Genomic DNA, 13,869 nt, shown 5'->3' on the forward strand with positions numbered 1-13,869 from the left:
TTGTTACGGTTGCGCCGACCATCGCGGTAGCAGACCTGTTAGTCTCCATTCAAATCATCGGTGGTCATCGGATGCCATCGGAGCGGCGGCGGTGGAGCGACTCAGCGGAGCGGCGCAGTTATCGCGTTTATATGTACTGCGAGTTAACGGTGAAGGGAATGAGAGAGAGCAGCGCATGCGCATGTGTTAACCGAGCGCTAACGCGCGCTGACGCACAGATGGCGTTGCGGTGAGAGCGGGCGCTAACACACAGATGGCGCTGCGGTGAGAGCGGCGTTACCACGCAGCTGGGGTGGCGAGGAGAATGTGGGAGGGATGCGGACTACGGATGGACGCCGGAGGGACAAGGCGAGTTAAAGAGATGCGTCACATCTAAAAGGTATATTGCATCTGCTCCTCCAACTAGTCGTAAAAAAGGCTCAGGACCCCACGACATTGCAGATTTGTTTCTCAACCAATATACTGAGCGGATGGCCAAATATCGGTATATGATGTTTAATAAATCTCTAGAAACGTGTATATACCGGATGAGTGGAAAAAAGCCGAAGTTACACCGACACACAACTAAGGCCCAAAAGATGCCGTAAATAACTTCAGGCCTATATCTCTTACTTGCGCTACCACAAAACTTCTTCAACACATCTTGTATTATATACGTTGAGCACGAACGCATCATGTCGCCTTCTAAACATGGTTTCCGTAGGGGGCTTTCTACAGTCACGCAACTTACCCAACCTTCTAAACATGGTTTCCGTAGGGGGCTTTCTACAGTCACGCAACTTACCCAACTAGCATATGATTTCTCCTTAAGTGTGGACAGCCCAAAAGCAGGTCTTCCTTATTACTAATAGAATTTTCTAAAGCCTTTCATAAGGTTTTGCATAAAAACTGGCACAAAAGTTCGAATGTACCTTAGGCAATGGCTCCGTTACGAAACGGATCATGAACTACTTTACCCGCCGCACACACGTTGTTAATTTCAATGGCCAAGTATCCACAACAGTTCCCGTCACATCCGATGTTCTCCAGGGTTGCGTTCTTGCTCCGACCTTATTGCTAATTTTTTTTTCGCTGATGATTGTATAATTTATCATGAAATAAACTCTCCAAAAGATCATCTCACCTTAAACGAAGCCCTAGAAATAGTATCAAATTGGTGTTCTGATTGACAAAATTTACTGAATGTAAAAAAAATCAGCCATAATGACAGTAACAAGAAAAAGGAAATGCTCAGAGTTCTCATATGCCAATAATACCATCCCACATCCTACAGCAAGTCATCATAAGTACATAAACGTCATCGCATGCCGATCCCATTCACGAGAAAGGATGCGGCAATACTCGCCTCATCAACCGCATGGAACGCGCAGATGTCTATCTGGACTGATGCAAGGCAGGAATACGCACCTCTTCATGAGATTGACCCCAAGTGCACCTTCAGAATGCCACCTGGACTTAGCAAGCGCGAGGAGGCCATTCTGCATAGGCTGCTCTTGAATGTGGCCTACACGGGACATTACCTGTACAAAATCCAGCAGAGATCTTCACCTCTTTGCTCCAAATGTGACTCACGAGAAGACATCCATCATGTTATATGCGTGTGTCCAAAGTACACCGTGCACAGACAGAAACTAATATTATCTTTGTGCAGGCAGCTTGGTGCGGGACTTGAGCTGAGGGCTGTTTTGGGTCCATGGTCGGGTCCCAGTCAGGCTGCGCGTGCAATCAAAGCTCTTTTGGAGTTTCTTCGGAGCACAGAACTGGACAGAGTTTTGTGATTGAAAACTTTGGCCGCATCAAATGACATCATTTCGTTTTCACATTTTTTTCTCTCTTTTTTTTCTTTTTGTTTTTCTTCTCTCATCTAGCGTAGCAAGCCAGCCCGACGGCTCGGCTAACATCGCTGGTTTTCATTAAAGTTATTCTCTCTCTCTCTCTCTCTCTCTCTCTCATAAGTACATTGGCCTTAGATTTACGCGGTATCTCAGATGGGATGCCTGCGTCTATAACCTTACAACAGCCGCGTTGAAACGACTATTTTTTCGGAAACGATGCCTTGGGCTACAACCTTCCGAAACAAAACTGTTAGACTATAACACGTACCTCAGATATTTCTTAAATATGCGAACTTTGTTTGGTTCCCGTACACAAAAAAAATCATACTGCAAAGCTATGAGGCATCTAAAGAAAAGCCGTGCGATTAATTTCCAACAAGTTCAGGCAAACGGACCGCCAACCGAAATGCTTGAAAAAGCAGGCATGCAAGCCCTGCAAACACGAGCAAGACTAGCACGCCTACTATTCATGTACCAACTCCGCCATCAGCAAATCAAAATCGACGTTCCTAAATACATTACCGTCACACAATCAAGAGCCACGCATTAACAGCACTCGGAAAAACAGCAAGAATACGCATTCCGCATGGAATTTTTCAAACACTCATTCTTCCCAGGAACAATAAGGGTATGGTACGCCTAGCAGGAGTGATTTTTAGGAGCAATTCTTTAAATATATTTTCATCTGTTGTTGAAGAACGTTTGCCTTCGGAACTCTTACACAGCGCTATTGTAGAGATCTTTGCAAAAATGAATTGTTTTAGCCTGTGTAATTTGTTTGACTATTTCATACGGCATTCATTTGGATGTAGAACAATTGTTGTGTTAAAACTTGGTTATTATTTGGTTAAAACTTGTTTGAATTTGGCTGTTAGAAATTGTCAAAACTTGGTACCATCAACGTAACGCGTATCCTGAACGATGTATAACTTGCGCGTGTTTTCATTGTGTGTTTTTGTGCGTTTTTCTAATGTCCTTCCTGCGAATATCCCGAAAACGGATTGGCAGTATTTTGTTAAATATGAAGTTTTCAAGTAAACCACCAGCAAACACACATTTTTTTTGAGTCACCACATGCGTCGATGCGGCCCCATATAGGTAATAAGCCGAGGTGAGAAAAAAAACGTTGCAGGTCTGCGACATTTCGTTCCCAGGTAAACCAGGCACTGCCTGCACACACCCGGCGCCACCTATGCGTTCGCTTGGTCGCTCCTTTTAAGTGCAGAGCACTTTAGGCGCTCGCCTTGTCGTCCTAGCTCGCTCGCTCGACCCAAGTATATGGAGCTCGAAGGTGGCATCCCGGGGTAACGCGGGTGTTCGCGGCGTACCCCAGATGCCTCGAAAGCCAAGCGGTTTATTTAGACATACGCGTACGAAACTCGTGTAACGCTGGCGCTTGTCATACATCTTCCCGTTGTTTGGCGCAAAGAAAACTATAGGTACATTTAAGAGGAAAATATACGTAATTAACCGGCAGCGCCCGCGATCATTTAGGTAAAGGCCCCCGGTGGGTTGCTTTGTACGATAGTAAACGGAAAATGTGGCAGTGCAACGCAGGCACATGGGCGGAGAAAAGCACAAAGAGAACAGAACTCCCGCTGGCGCAGTTTCAGGCAGGGGGCGCGGGAGCACTGCGAAGGCGGGAAATTCGAATTGCATGGGGTGGTAGCAGTAAAGGCTGCTTTCTTCTTAGTCCGACTGAGCCCGACATGGTCCGACTGGGCCTGTCGTGCCCTGTCGGCGAGGCCCTGTCGGGCCAAGTTGGATGGCGAGGCCGAATTCGCTCGGCAAGCGAATTCATCCGGCTCAGCCGTCCGGCTCGGCCCTCCGACTCGAGTTGGCTCCGCCCATCGGCCTTCGGCAACATGGCGGCGGCAGCCTGCGGGGACGGTGTGCGTTGCACAACTTGATTGTGATATCAAAACCACAAGCACTTGCAGAATTTACGACAAACCATGCCGGTCTTGAGTAGTTCCTGCGATACGCGTTTATCGTTGGTCAATTTCAAATGTTCGCGCTTTGTGTGGAGCCAAGGCAAAAAAGGCACCAGTACCAGCGTCTGCAGTGTGGTGCGCCGTGTTTTCGTTTTCTATCAGATGTATAGAGATACGCTCGTCGTGCCCATCGCTAGCGCGACACGAAAGATAAGTCCAATTCATCGTGGCCCGGCTCTCGCGCGCTCCGAGCTGTCAAGGTCTGTCTCCGCGCTTGGATCATCGATAACCTTCAAAATGCGGCCACTGTGAGTGAAATCAACGCGCAGTGCCGGTCAGCGCTTGTGTACAGTGCAAGTTTTCGTATCAAGTGTGTACGCCGTACTGTTATCTACGTTTGATGTATCGAAGTTCAGCTGTCGCAATAAGCCGTGTGCGCCAAAATTCACCATAATGCGATTGACGTGTGTGGTACGTCGCAGTTCTCCCGGAGTTCAATGTGCGTGCGTGAAGCTACGGCGCCGCAATCTCAGGCACTGCAAGAAACACATCGCATCCAAGAGGTGCACCTTTTACATTATTTTCTCTGCGTATACCTACGCAGTTGGTAGTGGTGTGTGGAGTTTTTTCTGTGTTTTAAAATGTGGGTGCCGCTGATGCTTTGGTGCCACTCGCGTTCAACACTGCCTGGTTACGTGATGTGTGCTTCATGCGAGATGCTGTTTCCGTTTGGGACAAGTTTTCGTGATCATTTCACTTGCAGCTGTTGCTTGTTTAGGCATGCCGCTTATAGGCACTAGGTAAAGCTTCCATGCACCACTATTCGGAAAAGTACCTTTACTAATGAAGCACATGGTTATTGTTACTTTAATCATGCAGGCATGACATATTCCTGTGAGTAGTGTTTACACACCATGTTCACAAAATGGTTTCTATCATACAACTTTTCAAATGCCCATTTACGCTTTTGTTATTGTTTTTTGCTTTGAGCCACACCAAAGTTGGCTATGTTGTGGTCTTCCCTGAACTCTTAAAATGCCAGCACTGTCAATAATCAGTGAGCAATCTTAAAGCTGAGTTGAGGGTAATTCGTTTTCTGTGGCTAGCACACGTGACTTCTTTTGAGAATACCTCTTTGCTTCCAACGTATCCAGTATTGTTCCGCTTGATTAAGCTCGTCGGATATGAAGGGTCCCAATTTGCTGCTTTGTTGTTTGGTTCGAGCGATGAACTGAAAAACCGAGCTGTGACTCTGATTAGCTTAAAGATTATGCCGTAGTGTTCCAGATCGATCATGCCCGTCCCAGAAGTTGGCGATGCCATCGCTGGCAATGATCTTGTTTTCTTCCTCTCTCCTAGTTCGATTTCATTGTATATCGCTTTCGGAAGCACTCATTCCCAATATGCATGCGGGGCAAATCCACAGTGCTTTGCTCCGCTACAGTACGTTTTTGGCCAGCTGCGTGGCTGGGATCTCACGTGCTGGGTTTTCTTTCCCGGATAATGTCTACATACGAACTTGTCCGCGAGGTGTTCAATTTTAGTGACTCAATTGCGCGCGAACTGCATCAAGCAGGCAACATCTTCATGAATCCAATAGAGTGCTGTTGAATCTGTCCGTAGGTAGGTGTTTGAAGGCTGTTGCCTGAGTGTTTCCAAAACATAGCTACACAATCGACCAACAAGCAGGCATGCCATCAGTTCCAGTCTCGCCAGTGTAATTTCCTTGACTGGTGCCACCCTTTGTTTGCTTACCAGAGTTGTCGATCTTGTACCGTTTTCACCCTACAGGGTGAGGTAGGCAACTGCCTGATATTCTATTGGACGGGTATCGGCTGAAATGTGAAAGCAGTCCGTCCTCCCTCCATTAGTTTGCGACCTGTAGTACCGGGGTACTTGAGCTACACCTTTCAGGATGCCGTGATGTTGTTAGGAGCGTGTTCAAGTCGATGTTTTTACGCCAGAGCAGTGTTGTACACGTTCCTCTAAAATAGGAACGAAAGCCCGTTCCCCGTTCCTTCCTAATTTTGAAACGAGTTCCCGTTACAAGTTCCTTTATTGCGAAAGGAACGCGTTCCAGTTCCACTTCGAAAATTGGAACGTGCCGTTACATTAACGTTACAATTAGGTTATTAAATTAAAATATATCGGATAATCCTGGGGCAAAATTAAGAGAGACATTTAAAACTCACATCGAATGACGTATATTATACGAATATTAACACCGCCAGCCGCAGATAATCTGGAGATAAAAATAATCAAAAGAAACGCTCCGAGGCGATTTTTTTCAGGGAGCACAGAACAAACTTCAGACGGGTCTAGGACACTTCGGTGCAGGTTGTTTCGGTGAGGACATTTCGGTGCACGGACATTTCGGTTACGGACATTTCGGTGCGCAAACTTTTCGGCGACCAAATTATCCGGTTCTTGTCTGTTTGCGACAGCCGTTATATTTTTATTTCCGCTAAACATGGGTTATGGACAACAATCTGGAGCAGTGAATTTGTTTTGATTGATGCCCTCTTTGATCTTTTCCAGGCATTTTTAGATATTCTACATTTATATATTTTGTTTATTGCCTCCTCCTGCGGACACCTGTTATGCAGCTGATTGAATTCGTTAGCACAAGTTATTTTTTTTCATTTACGACAGGTTGTTCATTTATATTCGCTCCTTTTTGGCTAAGGCAATAAACCGGTGTTTACGATGGTCTAACGCCGTTTTGTATTTTTTTAAAATCAACCACCCTTAAATTACATGAATTACATGCACACTCTCAATATCCAAAACGTAACAAACATTAGCTAGCCCCCCAGAATGAAAACCTTATGAAGAGTATTACGTAGGCTGGGCTGCCTTGCTAAAATTAATATGCGAGAACTGGTCTAGGATATTGTCGTGGAGGAAGAACGGGTATTTTTGAAAACAGCCGCAGCTTCTAATGTCCTAAATGCTGATTAAGCGCGTACTGGTTGTGCATACAAATTCCACCCATTCTGTTCGGGACAACCAACCTTCGTTTTATACTTCAACAAGGTGGAAATTTGGGCTGGTTGGTACATTTTTTGATGAGCGAAAAAACAGCGCGAAGAACGGGACAAGGAAGGACAAACGGACGAAGCGCTTCGTCCGTTTGTCCTTCCTTGTCCCGTTCTTCGCGCTGTTTTTTCGCTTCGTTTTATGTTTACATGCCTACATTCGCCACATTTTAATTCTTTGTCCTAGCGACCCCCCCCACCTCCCCGCCTGTACGCTCGAATCTCGACCAGATTTCTTTTTCAGTCCTATTATTTTCGGTTTCTCCTGAAAATCCTACAGGCGTGGTGGAGTTCACGGTTTCCGAAGCGTCACCGCAGTGATACAGGAAAAAGCTTTACATTCACCATGGGCGCAGGAAACCTCTATAATGTGCAACAAAAAGCCACCCAAAAAGCCCTCGAGAACACAATGGCCACTATTGTTTGCTGGCTACGCCCTTCCACGTGTCGCGGTCATACCGACGGTGCCCCCCTCCAGGAATCGCTCTTTCTTCGCCTTCAGTCGCCCCCTTGGGAATCACCTCTTCAAGTCGCGCATATCATGGACTCCCCAGGCATGCATCCCTTCCTCACATTATAAGGAGCAAAAAATTGAGTAGGCTAGTGTGCCGAGAGCGGCAACGGTCGTCTTCAAGTTTTCGAAGTCCAGTCGACGCAATGGTGGAGCGCAAGTGACACCCCTCTCTCTCTACCAAGGGGGCTGGTAGCCGGCGGGGCTCAGCCTTCCCCTTCACTAAGTAACGTCACCGTAGGTGCGGTCGTTCAACGACCGCACTTACGGTGGCCAAAACTAACCAACCAGTGGTTGGTTAGTTTTAAGTAGAACTGACACCGAATGCAACGAAGGCGAGATTGATTGAGAGAATAATTAAAACGAAATGCACACGCGCTTAATCGCCCTCGTTTTTCTTTTGTTGTTTTTTTCTCGGATGTTTTGCTTTAGGCGGGGGGGGGGGAGGATAGACTAAAAGCAGCAGCGTCTTGCACCGTTGGGTGAAGTGAAAGCAAAGCGCTTTGGTAACACTTAAAGTATTAGGGTTGTTCACATGAATGTTAAAATAACGAAAAAAGTTTGAACGGATGCAAATTAACAACGTTAATTTTTACCATCTGTTACAGAAATTGGGTTTTACTTGGCAATGCTCCGCCAGGGTTTAGCGTTGGTTTCCACGCACGGCGGCGCAAAATGTCTGGGCCAAGACGTCGTGTACCAAAATGTCCCTTGCACCGAAATGTCCGCACCGAAAGGTCCTGGACGGAAATTCCGACACCGAAATGCCCGGATTCCGTTGCAGTCCATCCGTTCTGTTGGTTACGTTGTTACCGGGTTTACCGGGACCGGTCTGCGCCTCCGCGCGCGGAAGGGCGAGGAGGCGCGGACATGGCGAAGGCACGCCTGCGGAACTAATCCCCCTACCGCGACAAATGCCCAAGTGCGCAGACGGGTCCCGGCCAACACGGTAACAACGCATACGACAGAACGGACGGACTGCTAAAACTCTCTAATCTTTCCCCGGCAGGGAACAATTCTATCGGCCATACACGCATCCTGGCCTCCCCAAACAAACGATGGAAGGTGAAAAGCATTCTCGCGGCTACGCTATTCACCCTTCGAACGCCGCGTGAGTAACCAGCATGAAAGCAAGCACAAGCTGCGGCCTGCTGCGTGGTTATTCTTGTGCCTTTGACTTTCGAGGAAGCACGTACGGCTGAAGGGCGGGCAAACTGAGAAACGCAGTAGCGCCTTGGGGATTTTTGTACTCGAGCCTTGGCATCAAAAACAGCCAAATCCTAGCGATGTAACGGCAGGAACGCCGTTCCTGCCGTTCCTTCAAAACCCTAACGAGTTACCGTTACAGTTCCACCGACCCTTAATGAAATGGTGGCGTTCTTCCGTTCCTCCAAAAAGGAACTAGTTCCAGGAACGCCGTTCCTTGTAACGCCGTTCCGTACAACACTGCGCCAGAGTTTGTGGAACAGCACCTTGGCATAGACAGTAAAGGGAGAAAGCCCCCCCGCAGTACGATAGCAACAGGACACACGAAGCGCTGCTGTGTCCGGTCGTTTGCGCTAGGGTTCAACATGCATCACCAACTCTCCCAAGTTTTCACGTTGCGGCCTAGTGGGTCACATATCCACGCTATAGTTTGTAGCATGGGCCAATTTATGAATGGTTCTATGCCATGAATACAATCCATGCATGGAGAGAATGTTAAGTGGTCAGCACACAGGTCCCACGTAAGTCGCAAAACCTTCAGCACACCCGACAAATAACCGAGATGCATGGTAGCCCGGGAGTCACGTTTAAATCACTGGCGTAGCATTTTACTGTTTCAAACATTTCAGTTGCATTGTTGTAGAGCTTCACTGCAGCTTTATCGCTTCCAGCTCCTGTGAGCACGTCATCCGTGTATGTCTCACAGTTTGAGGGTACTGCTTTTTGTTTAAGTGGTGTTGAAGCATTTCGGAAAGTACAAATGGGTTAGATATATCATTTTGAAAGGGATGCAGGTCATGCATGCTATGCAGAGACCGCCGCTCTTCCGAGGGGGACAGCACAAGAAGTCGTCACGTTCTTCATAAACCAAGTTGTGCTGCGACATGGAGCCCCTGAAGCCCTAATGACGGACCTCAGAACGACATTCTCTGCAAAGCATATGCAAGAAATAACTTGCTACAGCAACACGGATCACTGAAGAACGACAGCGTGCCACCCCCAAACGAACGCACTACCGGAAGGTCTGAACAAGACGATCGCGGATATGCTATGTACTTCGACATTGAACATAAGACTTGGGACAAAGTCCTTCTATATGTCACGTTTGCGTACAACACGGCTGTTCAGGAAACTACGCAGATGATACCGTTGCTTGTCTACGGAAGACACAGCCGACTACGATGCTTGACGCCTTGTTTCCGCACGTAGAAGACGATGACCTTAACACTGATTTTCATGGATACCTTCAGGGTGCGGAGGAGGTCGACCAGTTCGCTCGACTTCGCACTAAAAACTGGCACCTGGTGGTTGCCGGACGCTACAACCTCCGACGCCGAGACGCCGAGTACCGTCCATGGAATCGTGTGTGGGTTTGGACTTCCATCCAACGACGTTTGCTCGGTGAGAAGTTTATGCGATGGTATTTCGGACCCTACCAGATTGTACAACGTGTTCGCCCACTTACCTACGAGGTGATCCCCGATGGTGATTCCGGAACATCACGACGACGCACGCGGCCCGAAGTCGTCCACGTGGTTCGCTTAAAACCTTACTACGTAAGATGACAGACTTTCCTCTGTTGTTTGTTCCGACTGTCTTTTATTTTAGCATTGGTTTGTTGTCCCTTTAGAGGGGGGTAGTACCACAAACCATGTTGTTGATTTTTATGTTTTTTTTTGTTTTTGCTGACCAACAGCGCCAGGCTATGTTACCTGTGTTATATGTGGTGCACGTGAAGCGACTGCAACATTCTTTATGCCGCACGTGTTATCTCCTTTTATAGGGAGATTGCTTCCAACTGCCTCACCAGCCTAGAATAATACCTGTTGATCTACAGTTTTCTGGATACAATTCGACTATTCTAGTAACGCTCGCGCATAAAGATAAATACCCTCAGAGCAGATGTCGCGGCATTTGATTCGCCGAGACTCGGCTGTGAGCGTCACGTTGGTGACTGATGATTCGCCGCCTGTGTATCCTTTGAGTTGTTAGGGGAGCAGAATTTTGTTTCAATCAACTTCTTTTGTCCTTGAATACAGCTGCGTCGTGTTTGTCTACATGACAATATATTATGAGAAAGCATTTCAGTCAGTCGAAACCACCGCAGTCATTCACGCATTACGAAGCAGGGTGTAGACGATTATTATGTAAGAATTCTAGAGGATAACTACAATGGGTCTACAGCTACCCTCATCCTCTATTAAGAGAGCAGTAAAATCTCTTTAAGCAAGGGCATCAGAAAAAGATACGCAATCTCTCTAATGTTATTCACTGCATGTTGACAAGCCGTATTCCAAACACTGGATCGGGAACAGGTTTGAGTAAGGTAATGGAGAATACCTCGGTAACCTCGTATTTTCTGTTGACGCTGGCATGCTAAGTAACTCTGTTGACTTATTGCAAAGCATGCTTACTGCACTGGAAAAACAGAGTAGAACTGTGGGCATGAATATTTATATGCAGAAAACTAAGGAATGATAAAAAACCTCAGGAGTGCAGAGCGGTTTGAGATAAGTGGCGAAGCAGTGGCGAATATATCTACTTAGGCCAAGTTGTGGCCCGGATCCCAACCGTGATGCATAGATCATTAGAAAGATAAGAATCTGGTGGAGGGCACTCGAGAGCCATTCTCAGAAAATAAATGGCCGCCTAATATTGTCAGTAAAGAACAAATATGGCAGCAGCATCTTACCGGTACTCACCTACGGGGCAGAAACATGAAGGCTGGATTCAAATTTAATTTAGGACAACTCAGCCAGGACTTCAATGGAGGACTATAGGTGTAACATTGAGGGATAAGAAGAGAGCACAGTGGGTCAGGAAACAAACGCGTGTTAATGACATATTAGTAGAAATTAAGAAGAAATGGTCGTGGGCAGGACATGTAAAATGAAGGCAAGATAACCGTTGGTCATTATTAGTAACAGAGTGGATCCCTAGAGAAGGCGAGCGCTGCAGGGGCGGCAGAAGGTTAGATGGGCAGATGAGGTCAAGAAGGTTGCAGACATAAAAAAATTACAGTTATCAGAGGATCGGGATAATGTGAGATTAATCAAAGGCCGTTGCCCTCAGTGAGCGGAGATAGTCTGAGGATGATGATGATGGTCATGTAATGGTGCAATAAATGCAATATGACAGTTATTTTTTTCTAATTTACGATTAACCATTTTTCTGCAAAACGACATCCTTAGGTACCACAAACTCTCATGACTGGGAAATTCTCGCAATTGTATCCAGCTACAAATATCTAGTCGTTTCTTACAAAAATGACTTTTCCTGAAATGGCGATATTGATTATATACTAGCGAAGGCTAGTCTTGCACTCAACTTTCCAAAGCGAAACATTAAGCCAGCTCCTCCTATGCTGAAAGAAATTCTTTTCCTTTCAATAATTGCCCACTATATTAGAATATGGATGTTCTGCTTGGGACAGCGGTAAAAAGATGTATTGCCGAATTAGAGTGCATCCAAAAGCGTGCAGCATGATTTGTCTCAGCGAACTGCGATTTCACGAAAAGCTGTTTCGACATACGAGACAATCTGAATGGCTGGTATTTCAGAAAAGACTGAAATACATGCGCCTAAAACTACCCCGCAAATTTGTTATCGCTGCAAAAGACTTAAGCAAAGAAACCTACATGCTAGATGCTACCAACAGATGTGCCCTGAAGGTTAGAGAATATAGGTGTCCGTTCCACCCATGTAAATATTCTTTTTTTTTCGAAAACAGTCCATCATTGGAATGATCTCCCGGAGGAAGCTGTATTGTCGTTGCCGACTTCCTTTGATGGTGCCCTTGTAGAAGTCTTGTGTAACTATGTTTTACGTGACATATGTGTAACAATTGAACTTCATCTAACCATTTACAACTTGTATCAATATTGTTTTGTAGTCTGTGTTTTGATAAAGTTATTTCTTTTTAAATTGTTGATGTTATCTCTTATTTTAATATTATGTTTTGTTGCTTCTCGTGTTGTGCAACTGTATCAACCTCTTACAAATGTGTTGTTTTGTACTGTCCTTTTTAATGTTATTTATGTGTAGCAGTGCTGTCATCTCCTAATTCTACATCACGTTCGTTGCTTTTCATGTTGTATTATACTACGTCTATCTTTTGATCTTTGTTTGCCCCTGCAATAATGACCACGTGGGTGCTGTAAATGTCCAAATGAATAAATAATGAATCAATAAATAAATACCCCCTCTGGTATGCTGTGAACAGTTTTGGCGATATTATATCACACTTTATTACTTCCTTTTGTAACGGGAATTTGTGTCGGTGCTTGTGAAGGATTACCCTGCCCATACACCCTGTAGATAGGTGGTTTAAAAGACATATGTATTCCAAGATATATCTTTTCCAAGGACTTTACGTATTTTCCAAAGACAAATATTCATAGGACTTTGCGTTCATCTATATAGGAGTAGCTTCATAATGAAAGCACACAACAACCTATTCCACTTCAAGAATATACTTACAATGTTCTTGAAGTATGTTCTTACAATGTTCATACTTACAACAGACAACTCACCTAATATATTTTTAGTAGGCGGTTCCATAAACAGTTGTTTTTACTATACACGCTGAACCAGTATGACTTGCAGTTGTTTATTTTCCAGAAATCAAGAGTTCAAGTCTTCACACCACTGCAATTTGAAAACTTCTGGCAACAAACGCCTTTGTTTGTTGAAACGGGACGTTTTATGCTGCCTTTAAAATCATACACAATACACACAATGTGCCAAAAGAAAAAAATATTCATACGTTTACAAGGTCAGCAGACAGCGCACTTGCCACGTGTATTTAATGCAGCTATTTTCACTCTACACGCTTTACAATGTGGTCTGTGCCTTTTTATTTCACACGAAACATCAAACCACGCACATTTCTATCAGGCATAGCACTAGAAGATCCGAAGTTTTAAATACCGAAGACCCACATTTTGGAAACCGAACTACATACACACGAACCAGCTTAAAAATCGACGTAACATGGTGGTGAAAATTAAAAACTTTTTTGAAAACATACTGCACAGTCAAAAAATTTATATAATTCCGGGTGCTCGTTTATTACCTTGTCATTTCATTTAAAGAAGGTTCACGACTGTGACTTCTGCGTGTTTGTTTCCACTAATATACTATCTAACATACAGTTACCTCTGGGATAGCACTGGAACCTCTCAGATTGCACATAGTGGGGCATACTGTTTAGGCAACACCTTTCTGTATCTGCAAACAATTTTTGCATGCACAGGTTATGCCCATGAACGTAACAATTGAAATGTTATTTTGTGGCGCACGTGTGTTATCTATTCATTTTCAGTCGACACGGTTCCCCCATGAAA

This window comes from Haemaphysalis longicornis, unplaced genomic scaffold (genome assembly GCF_048455015.1).
Source record: "Haemaphysalis longicornis isolate Haplotype H1 unplaced genomic scaffold, Haemaphysalis longicornis Haplotype H1 scaffold_26, whole genome shotgun sequence".
Classification (NCBI taxonomy): Eukaryota; Metazoa; Arthropoda; class Arachnida; order Ixodida; family Ixodidae; genus Haemaphysalis; species Haemaphysalis longicornis.